This window comes from Aulonocara sp. 'chitande type north' Nkhata Bay, linkage group LG14, assembly GCF_057382095.1.
Source record: "Aulonocara sp. 'chitande type north' Nkhata Bay isolate Kocher_YH1m ecotype deep benthic linkage group LG14, A_spYH_male_GT1.1, whole genome shotgun sequence".
NCBI classification, from domain to species: Eukaryota; Metazoa; Chordata; class Actinopteri; order Cichliformes; family Cichlidae; genus Aulonocara; species Aulonocara sp. 'chitande type north' Nkhata Bay.
Window position 1 is genome coordinate 18,116,451 of NC_141357.1, and position 13,727 is coordinate 18,130,177.

General features: G+C 39.1%; 1 pseudogene across 1 annotated transcript; it reads left to right on the top strand.

Annotated features, from left to right (window-relative positions):
• LOC147314414 (von Willebrand factor A domain-containing protein 5A-like) lies at positions 1-13,374 on the top strand (annotated as a pseudogene). The gene is made up of 18 exons (XR_015124661.1): positions 1-138; positions 2,207-2,254; positions 2,414-2,616; positions 2,712-2,934; positions 4,982-5,166; positions 5,250-5,364; positions 5,491-5,630; positions 5,724-5,812; positions 5,898-6,042; positions 6,807-6,886; positions 6,971-7,085; positions 7,222-7,380; positions 7,451-7,554; positions 8,394-8,690; positions 10,801-10,837; positions 10,892-11,098; positions 12,455-12,578; positions 12,684-13,374. The product of XR_015124661.1 is annotated as a von Willebrand factor A domain-containing protein 5A-like (transcript).
• Positions 13,375-13,727: the final 353 nt, after the last annotated feature.

Sequence of the window (13,727 nt, forward strand, 5' to 3'; positions counted from 1 at the left end):
CCGTTTTCCTTGACCACGCCTAACCGCAAAACAGGCGTTGCGGTTTCGAGCATCTCCGCCGTGGCAGGAATTTTTTAAAATCTAAACACAGGGATACAAGTATAAAGCACCATTGACGTTGCAGTGACGACGTCAAGGGTGAGTAATGGATGGCACCTCTCACGCCACAAGTAGCCTGACTTTAGCCATATTGTTTTGTTAAGCTTGCTCTTTTAATTAGCGTCTGGAAAGTGTTTTAATTTCAGGTCTGGTGGTATCAAGGGCGGAGATTTCGGTTTTGGCATTGGTGGGGACGGATGATTGGGGCGAACTCTGCCCTGTTTCTTCTTGTTTTTTTTCCTTCTTGTCTTTGCTTCTTGAAAAAGAAAGAGAAATATACTTGCCTACATATGCTATTCTACATGCTTTTAAACCATTTAAAATTACAATTCATAGTTTTATATGTGAATTATATATGTTAAATTACTATTAAACAAATGACTAAGTATTTTAGACTTTAGTTTACTTCAGCCATATTCCATATAAATCAGATAGCATACAAAAATAAAAAAAATAGCTTCAAATACAGTCATGACAATAAAAGAATATGACTTTAAGGACTTAACAACATTACTTCAGTTATAGTACACCAACATCTCTTATACATGAGCACTAAGGGAACACTGAATGACCTGGTGGTTTTTGTCCATAAAACTACTCATCTAAGATTTCCACAAAGTAAAAGATCTCTCAGCAAAATTAAGCAACATTTTAGGCGCACTATTGCCCCCATCAAATCAGTGAGCTGGGATTTTTTTTTTTAATTCTGAACATAAACTACTGTTACAGCAACAGACATGGACTACTGGTGTCCCACACAACAACTCAGTGTCCACTATGTGAAGGAGCCAAACACATGCCTGCTCCTCTCTTTAGCTGAAATGAACTGCTGGCATATTTGTTTTACATCTATACTGTCCAGTCTCTCCTGGTGGACATGGCAACACGTTATTCATGGTTACATACAATTTTAGACTGATGTGGGCCAAAGCCTAGCACATACTTGCCCTGTTGGGGGGGGGGAGTGGTATACATATACATTAGTGATGGGTAGATGAGGCCTCGTGAAGCGTTTCAGCACATTCCCCAAACTGTATTGATACTGTGTCGACACAGTGTTGCTGTTTTGCTCCATACTGACACCTGCTGGACCTTAAATATCATTGCAGGCAACTTACTTGAGACTCGCAACAGACACTGATTCAATGACCTAGTCATTCTTGTATACACTGTAAGGTATTGTACTTTCCATGGAATCATTTTATATCTTTTTTTTTTTTGACACCATTTCCCCAGCTTTGGAAAACACACGCTCACAGGGCACAGATGAAGCTGGGGTACACAAAAACTGTAAAGCCAGGTGGAAAAGGTTCGAATAAGATGTCTTCCTATTCCCCCAGTACGTTAAAGGATCCTCTGATCTTGGAATGTTTCTCTCTGCCAAGTAGCGCTTTTGTTTGTGTAAGGAAGCTTCGCAGAACAGATGTGACATTTAACCTGCATAAAATAAAATAAATAATTTACCCTGCAAGTCACATTGCTTTTTTTCCTATTCTGATAGATTACACTGAAACAAAGACAGATAAACAGCTACACAATTATACAGTGAAGTCGCGTTTATTATTATATTTACAAATATTTACAAAATATCACAGTTTTTGTCTTGGTCGTATCATTTTATTTTGTTGTATTTATCCGCGACACCTTAAAGGCCGGTCTGTAAAAATATTGTCTGACATTAAACTGGTCTGTGACGCAAAAAAGGTTGGGACCACTGAAGTACAGAATCAGAGAGTTGCTAGTTTGTTTTGCTGTGACACTTATCCTCAGATATCCTCAGATCTGAACAGACTAATGAGTACCGGGAACACTGAATTTCCCGGCGGAACCCACCGGAAGGTTTATTAATTTTTATCTAATCTAATCTAATCTAATCTAATCTAATCTAATCTAATCAATGAACCTCGTGACTCATTTCTCTCAAACAAACCATTTTCTGAGCTGGTAGAAAAACCTTTTTCTGTTTGTTGATGTGAAAGTTTGCTTTGATTCTGTGCAGAAGAGACAGACTCCAGAAAAAGCTGATAAATGAAATATACTATATATACTATGTAAACTTAAATGTTTCATTGCGAGATTCTGTCTGTGGTGTTTGTCTCTTATACAGGTACAATGATGACATCATGTGGTCTGCTAACTGCCCAGAACAAACCAGGTAAAAATCTGATAAACATTAAAATGAATTTTCTCTTTATCATCAAAAATTAGTAGAGTTACATGGACAGATTACTCGGCAGGAGAACAATCTAATTTTGACTTTAAAAAATAAATGCTACTATGAAGTGTGACTGCTGGAATTATGCTTGTCTGTTAGTTCCTCTGAAGAGCATTGAGGTGGAGCTGGAGGTGAGGGACCATGTGGCTACAGTGGTCTCCATTCTGAACTATAAGAATAAGGAGGACAAACCATTAGAGGCTGTTTTTGTCTTCCCTCTGCCTGGAGACGCTGCTGTCTGTCATTTCAGTGCTAAGATCGGACAGACACAGATTGTAGCTGAGGTGAAGGAGAAACAGAAGGTGAGCTGGACAGTAAATATAACCTGATTATTGTTATTTTTAATCTTACTTATAAACACAGTGAATGTCACTGACATGTGCCACCTGTCCTTCAGGCTCGTGAGGAGTATGATGATGCTCTGAGCTCGGGTCAGCAGGCCTTCCTATTGGAGGAGAGTGATCAGAGTCCAGATATATTCTCTCTGAGTGTGGGCAGTCTGCCTCCAGGAGAGAGCGCCTCCATCAGGTTGGAGTATGTGGCTGAGCTGGCTGTGCAGGCTGATGATGGTCTGAGGTTCTGTCTGCCTGCTGTGCTCAACCCTCGATACCAGCCTCGGGGTAGGAAAAAACGTTGACACTAACAGAAAGCCTCAAACTCGCACCTCTGCATAGAAAAAGGTTTCATAACTGCAACTATGGTGGTGGAGGAATTTCCAACCTCTTTCTCTCTCTCCGTCTCTCTTCCTCCATAAATAAAATATTTTTGAATTTGTTATGTAGACATAAAAGATAAACTTGAAAAGAATTAAGCGTAACATGGAAACATAAACATTGAAAGCAACTGTCTTTCTCAACACTTTATTTTCAAGTCCAGAATCTATAACATGATTAGGGGATGGACTTTGGGGTCATGGAGTATCTGTGCTGTGTTAGGCTATGTCATTCTTTCTTTCTCATTCTGCATTTATTCTGTCTTTCAAACATACAAAATTATTTGATTGCCCTTCCACCATTACTATAACTGCAGTTTCTTTGCTCTTTGTGTCATTTCTAGCCACAATTTAAACACAGGGTTTACTGTGGCTCCTCTGAAAGAGAACACCTCAAATCAGAAGTACTTGACTCCCTGGTATAACTCGCAAATGTGCACCTTAAAGCAGATAAAGTAAGCTAGAAACAGTGTCTCACTAATTAAGAAGATCATCATTTAGCTTAAAAATAGTTTTTTGCTTTATAAAAAAGCCTTCAGTAAAGCTAGAAGGTTACTATTCATCACTGATTGAAGGAAATAAGAGCAACCCTAGGTTTCTCTGCAGCATTTTATTCTATTACATTGTCTACAATTGTGTACAGTATCTTATTCTTATCCTTTTCCAGTGTTTTTCTAAATTTTACGATGTAACTTTGCACTGTCCACTTTCTGCTGTAACAAAACAAATTTCCCACAGGTTGGACTAATAAAGGTTATCTTATTGTATCTTATCTTAGCACTGTAGTCAAGCTGACAAAAAGTCAGAGCTCTGCTGAGCCAACCATTCTTTAACGTTAAATAGTAATGAATTCATGAACGTCTTCACAAATACAATTTTAACTACTAGAGGAAAAACATACTCATAATCATCTCACTGACTTAACAATGTGTAGAGTTACTTTCAGTACCAGTGGTATTTATTTAATCTTTTTCTTCAATTGATCTTTCTGAGTTAACTTCAGTAATTACTTCATTACTTCCTCCTGCTACGATTTGTTCCCCCGGTTCAAATCACGGACAAACAGTATCCCACAGTTGTTTATGTTTTTAAACCCATTTTGCACAGAGAGGCATTTTTTGAAAAATGTATTGATAGCAATGTTGAATATTATTACAGAGGGAAAAAAAAACTACACACACACCGTGACGCCTTTGTAAATGGAGGAACAGTAACTGCGTGTGTGTATGTAAGCGTGTAAAACCTGCAGATAGTCAGATTAACAGTATTTTGTGTCTATCTGCCATTCTGCAATTCATCTCATGTAAACAATAACGTGGCGCACAGTGTGACGTGAAGAAAGCCGCATACCGTTGTTGTTGCGTGGCAAACTCTGTATTCCTCGTCCACGTGTAAATGCAAAAAAGGAGTTTTAAAAAATCTCAGTTATCGGTGATTCAAAAACGTCGTTTACGTGTGGACGAAACAGCTGCGTTTTCAAAAATACCTGTGTAGGTACGGACGTAGCGTAAAAGAGTTAGTAGTTACTCTCTTACTACCTGTCATTTATTGCAGATTACTTGTATTTGCTTAATTGTTTACTAAATGTTTGAGATGTGAAATAAACCGCAATGGAGCAAAATATGGGTGTGTGTGGTTGGAGGATGTGTTTGTGTGTGTGTGGGGGGGCGCGAACAGTTCTCTTGTAAAACAAAGGGGGGCCTAGCAAAAAAAGTTTGGGAACCACTGCCTTAGTTACACTGCAATAGGTCAAGGTTCCAATGAAGCATTAAGTGTTTTTCTTCACTGAGTGTTTTTTCACTCACTATACGTTTACACATACCTCTGCATTTAATTCAAGTTCTCTTCCATGGCATGTCTTTGTCCTGTTTTCCTCCTCTCACCCTCAACCGGTCTTGGCAAATGGCTGGCCCTCCCTCAACCTGGTTCTGCTGGACGTTTCTTCCTGTAAATAGGGAGCTTTTCCCTCTCATTGTTGCCAAGGAACTTGCTCATAGGGGGTCTTTCGAGTGTGGGGTTAGTGCCCTACAGTCTGTCTTTCTCTGCCCGAGTGTCCTCTCCTCGTCCAATCTCTAAAGTAGAGTCCAACTGTTCCCTGGACCCTCTCCAGTACCTCAACACTGATCAAACCCAGGCCACGGTAGGTAGAGTGCTGATGTTTCTGCTGTGTGTGGTTGTTACTTATTACTGAGAATTAAATATGAATGTGTTTGTGGTGTGCAGGTTAAGCTGGCTGCAGGACACAAGTTTGACAGAGATGTTGAACTGCTGATTTATTACAAAGACGCCCACCAGCCCACTGCTGTGGTGGAGGCAGGACAGGCCTCTGCTGAGCCGGGTGAGTGGAAATGATAGGAGTAATTGGTTTGAAAATGTAAAAAAAAAATTGCTTATCTACTGCTGCTTGGAAGTTCAATTTGTTGGCATAAACCAAAAACAATTTCTCCCATTTTTTATTTTTCAGGCTCTCTGATGGGTGATCCAGTGGTGATGGTGAGTCTGTACCCTGAGTTCCCCCAGTCTGCGATGGCTTCATGTGGAGAGTTTGTGTTCTTAATGGATCGATCTGGAAGTATGAGTAATACTCGCATCCGCAGTGCCAAGGTATTCATAATATATTTAGTCATAAACTCATAAAAAGTTTCATGTTGTTCCTCTCACACAGTGGCTTCACCATCTTATCCATGTTCCCTTAAGGATACTCTGCTGCTCCTGTTGAAGAGCTTACCAAAGGGCTGCTGTTTCAACATTTACAGTTTTGGGTCCAGATATGAACACATCTTCCCGTGAGTCTCTCCCAGCCCAACAAAGGTCCTTTTGTCCTTGACATGAAATACATGCATGTTTGTATTGGTGTCTGTGTGATGGCAGTAAGAGTGTGGAGTACAGCCAGCAGACCATGGAGGAGGCTCTAAATACAGTTGAGCAGATGGAGGCTAATCTTGGAGGAACTGAGATCCTGGAGCCCCTAAAACATATTTACAACCAGCCCTGCATTCCCAATCAGCCTTGACAGGTAACACACACTCACATGCTCTTCTGGTTTGCTGTCTTCGTGGGGACATCCCAATAACATAATGCTTTCCCTAAACTTAACCATTAACCATAAACCAATTGTAACCCTAAAACACTAAAACCACAATTTAAGTGTGAAAAATGCCTCCAACAACGTGGGGACCATGGTCCCCACCAAGATAGTAAGAACCCATATGCACACACACACACACACACACACACACACACACACACACACACACACACACACACACACACACACACACACACACACACACACACACACACACACACAAACTGCTTTGCATTAATCTCTTGGAAATTTCCTTTGAACTTAATTTTACTTTCTGCTTGCCTTGCTTTAGCCTTAGAACAACTTCATCTTAAAATATAATGATTTGGGATATTTTAGCTTTTTTTATATCACCATGAAGATGCTTTATAGGGATGTATCTACATAGAGCAGATTCAGTTTCATAAAAACATTGGACAAAACTTGGACCACACACGCTCTACAAATGTTTCTCAGCATTGGCATTAGTGTACAATCTAACTTTTAATATATCACATATTTTAACCCTGTGAATATAATCGTTGTTCATGTAACAGCTTTGTTCTTTAGTTTGGAGTTCATACTAACTGTACATTGTTCGTTGCACACTACCATAAAAACATTTGTGTTTCTGAACCTAACTCAGCTCTCAGAACAAGCTGTGTGTTTCTGGGTCTGATGTTATGTCTTCATGTGCCAACTCTCCTCTCTAGCTGTTTGTCTTTACTGATGGAGAGGTGAGGAACACCAAAGAAGTGATAGATCTGGTGAAGAAGAACTCAGATTCTCACAGGTGAAACCACAAAAACACAAGTACGTCTACACAATTCCCAAAATGTCCAACATGTCCTCTATGTAGAAAATTGTTGTATTGCAGGTGTTTCTCTTTTGGGATTGGGGAAGGGGCCAGCTCTGCTCTCATCAATGGGATGGCCAAAGAAGGAGGAGGTCACGCTCAGTTCATCACAGGGACTGACAGGATGCAAGCAAAAGTAAGACATTAAACACAATTAAAAGTCAAGTTAAACATTGCAGCAGCAGATACATATTTGTGATCAGACCTGCAGTGAGTAAAATGTCTGTTCCAACTGTTTGTATATATTTGGAGAGTTTTTCATTATTTTTCAGGTGATGCAGTCGCTGCGATTTGCTCTGCAGCCGACTGTGGTCGACATCTCAGTCACATGGGATTTACCAAAGGAAGTGTCTGTCACTGTCCTCTCTCCACCAATCACAGCACTTTTCCAGGGTCAGAGGTCACTGATTTATTCCCAGCTTAGTGGACAGGTAGGAGCAGCACCTTCTCATGTTGTTGTTTAACTATTTCATGACTTCTGACCCTGTGATTCTGTGTCAGAGCTCAGAGGCAGCAGAGGGCTGTGTGACGGTGAAGTACAGCCTGGCAGGTCATCCCTCTGAGAATCAGCTGCACTTCAGTCTCAGACCTGCAGAGGACACTGGGTAAAACAGAGTTTAAGAAACTCAGTACTTTTCATTGGTTCATGACTTTAGATATATTGGGTTGAAAATAGCAGTAGATTATAATGAATATGGACTGAAATATGTTGTGTTCACATCTGAAATAAAGTATTTAAATAGGTCAACCACTGACATTTACTTCTTATTGCATAATCTTGGTGACTAAGAGTCGACATGAGTAATTAACCCTCTCAAGGCAGGCGTTGCCGATTTGCAACAGTTAAAAACTAACAACCTGATTACCCCACATACATATTTTATGACTTCTTTTTACTCAGAAGTGATTGAATGCAATAGGATATTAACCCTCTCAGGCTCAAATTAAACTTTTTGTTGATAATGCACAACCAAGTCCTGCAGTGGTACTTCTGAGTCTCTTCATAACTTCTACTCCGCATGCTGAGCTTATCCACAAACCTTTTAAATAAAGTAAAAAAGATAACATTCTCTTGTTTGCTGTAATTACTAACCACTCACACAGGAGGAGACACTTCTTTCTCACTATCAGTGAGAATGAATCAGTGGAATTTGCTCATTGAGATATTAATTATAAATTCTTTTAGTCTTAATCACAAATATTGTAACAATCCAAACTCTAATATCAGCGCTATCAGCAGGTTTAAAACCTGAAGAAAGTGCTCATGTGTCATTTGGATTTTGATTACTTCTAGGTATGAGCATTTGTTTTCAATCATGGTATCTGATGTGATTTTTGGGGAGTTTGACTCCAACTCTATATAACCTTTAAAAAATACAATGGTAAAAAAAACAAAGAAACACTTAAGTCACCCATCTCTTGGTGTGTTCCTTCTTATCTGCAGATTAACAGTCCACAGGTTGGGTGCTCGAACTCTGATTCGCTCCCTGGAGATGGAGGAGAGAGAGCACAGAGGACAGCAAGTTGGAGGTGTGAAGGAGAAGGTGGTGCATCTCAGTGTCCAAACAGGAGTGAGCAGTTCTTTCACTGCCTTCATTGCTGTCAACAAAGACAACAGCGAAGTGATTCAAGGACCTCTTGTGTGCAGAAATGTTCCGACACCCTGTGAGTTTTTGCCAAAAGCAAAGCTAAAAGTCAGCCACAGCTCTGAAGCAAAGATGGTTGAGCATGAATAAAACCAGTAAAATGTTTGGTTTAAGAGAAGGTCAGACCCAAATGAAAAGAATGATTAGCAACAAGATGGTAAAAATAATGTAGGTACTGATCAGACAGCAGTATGAGAGAGAGGGATGCATGTAAAAAAGCATTGGTTACCCAATAAATTTGTTCCCTAATACTTTTAAGTGTTGATGGAGTCTTTATGTCATCTTACAGTAGTTTTGACCCAGAGGATTCTGCAAATCGTTATAATATTGTCAGCCAGCAACTTTTGGTGTGTATGAGTTATGTAGGAGTTATGTTATGTTATTTTAGTTATAAAATCTATGGCATTATTTTTGTGCCTCTGTTCTGAGTGTATGTATATTATTTTTGTAAGTACAAATGTTGCTTTTTCAGGAGAAAATTATTTTGAATGAAGAAAAGCTTAATTTGAGCGAACAAAATTCATTGCTGCTAAATGTATTTCAGTGTTTGCTAATATCTATATACACACACAATAACAGCCCCTCTCGCTCAGTTGTTGGCATTTTCTCCTGCTCAGATCTCTGCTCTGTGTGCTCATAGACATCTACCGTCCTGCTCTCAGTGTGACGATCATGCTTTCAACACCTCTGCTTACTGCACGCTCAACTCTTTCTGTACACTGTTGTAAATGTGCCACAAAACCAACCAATCACAGTTTTGGATGCAAAAATTCTGGTTGGCTCGCTAGCTACTGTATTCCAAAAAACACTGTCCAAAATGTAGCTAAATCCAGTGGACTGGTTTGGTTTAAACTAGACTAAAACCAACAATGGTCTTAAAAAATAATATTTTTTAAAATAAAATAATTAAACATACTAACTGAAATGGGTTGGGCTACACCTTGGACAGTGTTTCTGGAATGCAGTAGCTAGCAAGCTGATTGGAGACCAATACAGCCAATTGTTTGTGGTGAGTCATGTATGAAGCACAACAGCCAAAAGGTTTGAAAATTCTTTTTACTAACGTGTTTTCACCTTTCTTTCTTTTTTCTTGTTCTTTTTTTGCGTTCTCAGCATTCAAGGGATTAGGTAAGGAAAAATGTCTTCTTTTGTTTGTTTGTTTTTTTTAATATTTTGTGTTTTGTAATTATAAGCATACCCACTTAGCAAAATTGGTATGGCCTGGATCTGGCCCACACAATGTGCTTACACATGGCCCACATACCGCAAAGAATGACGGCCCTTTGGTGGTCCAGATCTGGTTTGCCAGAGATGGCCCACACATGGGCCAGAACAAGGTCAGTTGCAGGCACACTGGTGGTCCTGTGCCTTATGTCAGCCTTATGTGTACTTTAATCAAGCCATGTAATAACAACATGTGCCGGAACATAATAGCGCAAAAGTAACATGACGAAACTCTGTTCAGAGAATGGACTAATTCTTTTATAGCTGCCATGACACCAGTCAGTCAGAAGTGCCGGCTTGATACCAGATCTGGGCCAGACCTGCTTGCTATTTGGGTAGGCTGCTGTCTAAAGCAACAAAAAACATATGAACCAGTTCCTGACATATAGCAGTTGAAGAGTTTTCATTGTCCTACATTTAAGAGAGATGCCATTGCATTTGTTGCACATTTGTTTAGTCAGGGCTTCCACAGCCAGTGGAATTGGAGCAGCTTTACTTTGTTTAGATGACCATCACTGCACTGGATGGATGCGGATTTCTATTTATCAGGAAGGAATGAACTTAATCTCAGTGTTAGTCATATGAAAGTAATGAATTACCAGATCACCCAATTGGACTGTAGTGTGTGTGTGTGTGTGTTTTTTATAATAATGACTTGAGCTTTACTGAGTTGCGGTCTCTCTAATCTCTCAGCAGCTCATTGCTATGAACCAACAAAGTCTCACAGCAAAAAAGGGCTATTTCCTCACATGAAGAAGAAACTACCTGTCTTTTGGAACTCTCATAAGATGCCTGCCAAGCATTATGCTGCTTCACATATGTTTGTTTACGAAGGTAATGTTGGTTAAAAGTAGACACATAAATCTTTTAGTTTCCATCTTTTACAGAATATCAGGGCACCCAATAAATTCTTCATTGTTGTTGCCACATCAGACTCATCTTACCATAACACTGCACTGCAAAACTTTACATGGGAAGAAGTGAGCGCAGTTTGGTACCACAAAAAAAGGAGCAAAAAGTGCCTTACTGTAAATTTACTGTATAATATTAATTTTTTTAATTAGATAGAAAGGCCATGACTGGACACTTGATGTTCAGTTATTATTTCATCTTTGTACTTTTTTCCCTCCCAGCTGCTGTGCATGAGCACCTATCCAGAGACCCTTTGCTACAGTTAGTCTCCCTCCAGGAGGCGTCTGGCTGCTGGCTGCTTGATCCAGCTCTGGCTACTGCACTGGGAAAGACCAGCAAGGAGGTGAAAAAGTCAAAGCCTGAAAAGGTGGGTTTTTGTCAGTTTCAGTCATTACAAAAAGTGATGATATGCATGTTAATCAAATTTTATGGTACAAAATATAGAAAGAAATTACAAATATTAAACATAACATAACCCAAAAGATGAAAATGAAGTCAGCTGTAGTAAAAACTGGCAAAAAGTATTTCCCTCATAAGAGGTGTCCGTGAAGGTATTTGCCTTATGTTACATTAGTTATGTTATCACAATTGTAAAAACTAAGATCAGAACCCTTTTATGTAAAGGTAGTTTGTTGAGATTATGTGTGTAGAAGCATTAATTTGTCTTGGTGTACCTACATTCACATGTAACTGGCTGCCTGTTGCTGTTTTAACTCCACTTACTTTCTGTTGTTGCCCGTTCTCTGTGCCATGTATTGCCTGGTGTTCATATAAGAGCCGGAAAGCCCTGGGTTTCATGGGGGCAGGGTTGGTTGTAATTGAAGGGACCCAGGCTTCTCATTCCAAGTACCACAGGGGTCACTGAATGAAAAATTGCTTCCTTGAAAAAGACTAAAATTACAGTTCAGTGTAGAATATTACCTAAAATAAACTATATACAAAATGCCTTCAAATGACAGAGATGCAGAAATGTGTGGATTTCCTCCAGAGCCATGGCTCAGTGTCTGTGTGTCTAAATTAGTCTCACAGACCTGAATATGACACTGGAAGCCATTTATATTTCTGAACCTGTTTAAACTGCTGCTCACCACTAACAAGCACAAGCATCAATTTTGGACTTTTAAACCTTTTCATAAGTTTTGCATCTTTTCCTTCTGATTTAAAATCTCCCTTATGGTCATTCATACTACACAAAGTAATTAAGCAATAAACAATTAAATGACCGAGAAGTTAATTTTTCACTTTCATCTATAGAAATTTGTTTGGTTTTTTTGTGACTAACAAAAACTGGACAGTCTAGAGAATTTTACACATTTATTTACTATAATTTAAGTTCAAAGAGTCGTACTGACAGGTTTCCTTCTATGTTACAGCAGGTTTTTCTTCATTATGTAGAAAAACGGTTAAATATGTAACAACTTTAGTTTCAGTGGTCCGACCCACTTAAGATCAAAGTGGGCTGAACGTGGCCTACGATGTAAAATTAGACACATCTGGTCTAAACAGAGTATTGCAGGAGATGATGCTCTATCAAATACCTTCAGAAATACCCCAGGATAACAGCAATAACACTGCAGGAGAGAGAAGCCTCTGGCAAAACACACAAAATAAGTGTGCATGGCTTGTTTATTGTACTGAATAAAGTCAATTGCTCTCAGGCTCGGTGTGTGTGTGTGTGTGTGTTTGTGCTCCCTGTTTTATTTGTCTTTTATTGGGGAATTAGGGCAGCAATGAAGTGTGGGCCACCGTTCTGGCTCTGATCTGGCTTCATGCTTTCAAGATGGATGCAAAGGACGAGTGGGAGCTTCTGGCTATGAAGGCTGCCTCATGGCTCCGTGCTCAGAATGGTAGTAACACGATAATAACAGAAAATGCTGCATATCCATGACACAAAGTTAAAGTGAGCTATTCTTGCAAATTCATTCTTTAATCCTTGTGTTTTGTGTTCTTAGCACCATGTGAGTCAGAGTGTGTGGACGCTGGAAATATCCTGTTGGGTTCCAGCGTGAAGAAAGAAGCTCTGGGACTCTGAGAGTTTTCTCAAAGAGCTAGTTATGCCAAATGCCTTTTGATTCAGTGTTGTGTCTTCTTCATTCACGTTTTTCACTGACTGTGTGTTTATACATAATTCTGCATTTAATCATCAGTTATTATTAATCTCTGGCTCTCTTCCATAGCGTGTCTTTTGTCCTGCTCCCTCCACTCAGAAATAAGAGAGAAAGCACACTAATGTGCACACTAATGTACACGCTTAATGTGCCCTACACGCTTGTGCCTTGGGAAACGTTCGTCTTTGTGATTAAGATGTGTATATTAGCAAGCAATTTATGTTTAATTTTTTTGTACATTTCAGTTAGAAAAACGAGGAGAAGCCTTAAGAAAGGAAAGGGTTTAAAAAGCTCTTCAAAGTCAAGAAAAGCAAGCCTTGTGGAGATCTCTTCTGTTGTGTTTGCTGGCTGTCAAGCTTCACATTGTTACGTGGTGTGAGGGCAGCACGAGGCAACTACTGTTGTGATTTGGAGCTATATAAACAAAACTGAATTAAATTGTACTGAATGATGTCTCCGCTGTTATATTTATTGTTCATGTTGCATTTTTATTTTGTTGCAATTGTTCTAAATGCTTTTTGAACTTAATCAAACTATTTTATTTGTATTTCCATTTGTGCCTTGAACTGAAAATTAAAAATTAAAATTGGTGCTTGGAAGATTAAGAATTTTTCTTTGGTTTAACTCAGTCCTTCTGAGTAAAGATCTATAGCTTCAGTTCAAGAAAATGAATAATGGTATACAGGAGTACAGTATCAAATTACACTGATAACTGAAGAACTACCATGCGGCTTATTCCTTCATTCTTTATTAACAGGACAAGTCACATTAAAGCTTTACAATAAAAAAGACATGTAACAAACACAAAACATCAGAGAATAATAAGTTTATCAAAACACAAGTTCTAATAAGTAAACGTGAGCAAAGGCTGTAAATGTAAAAGCTACA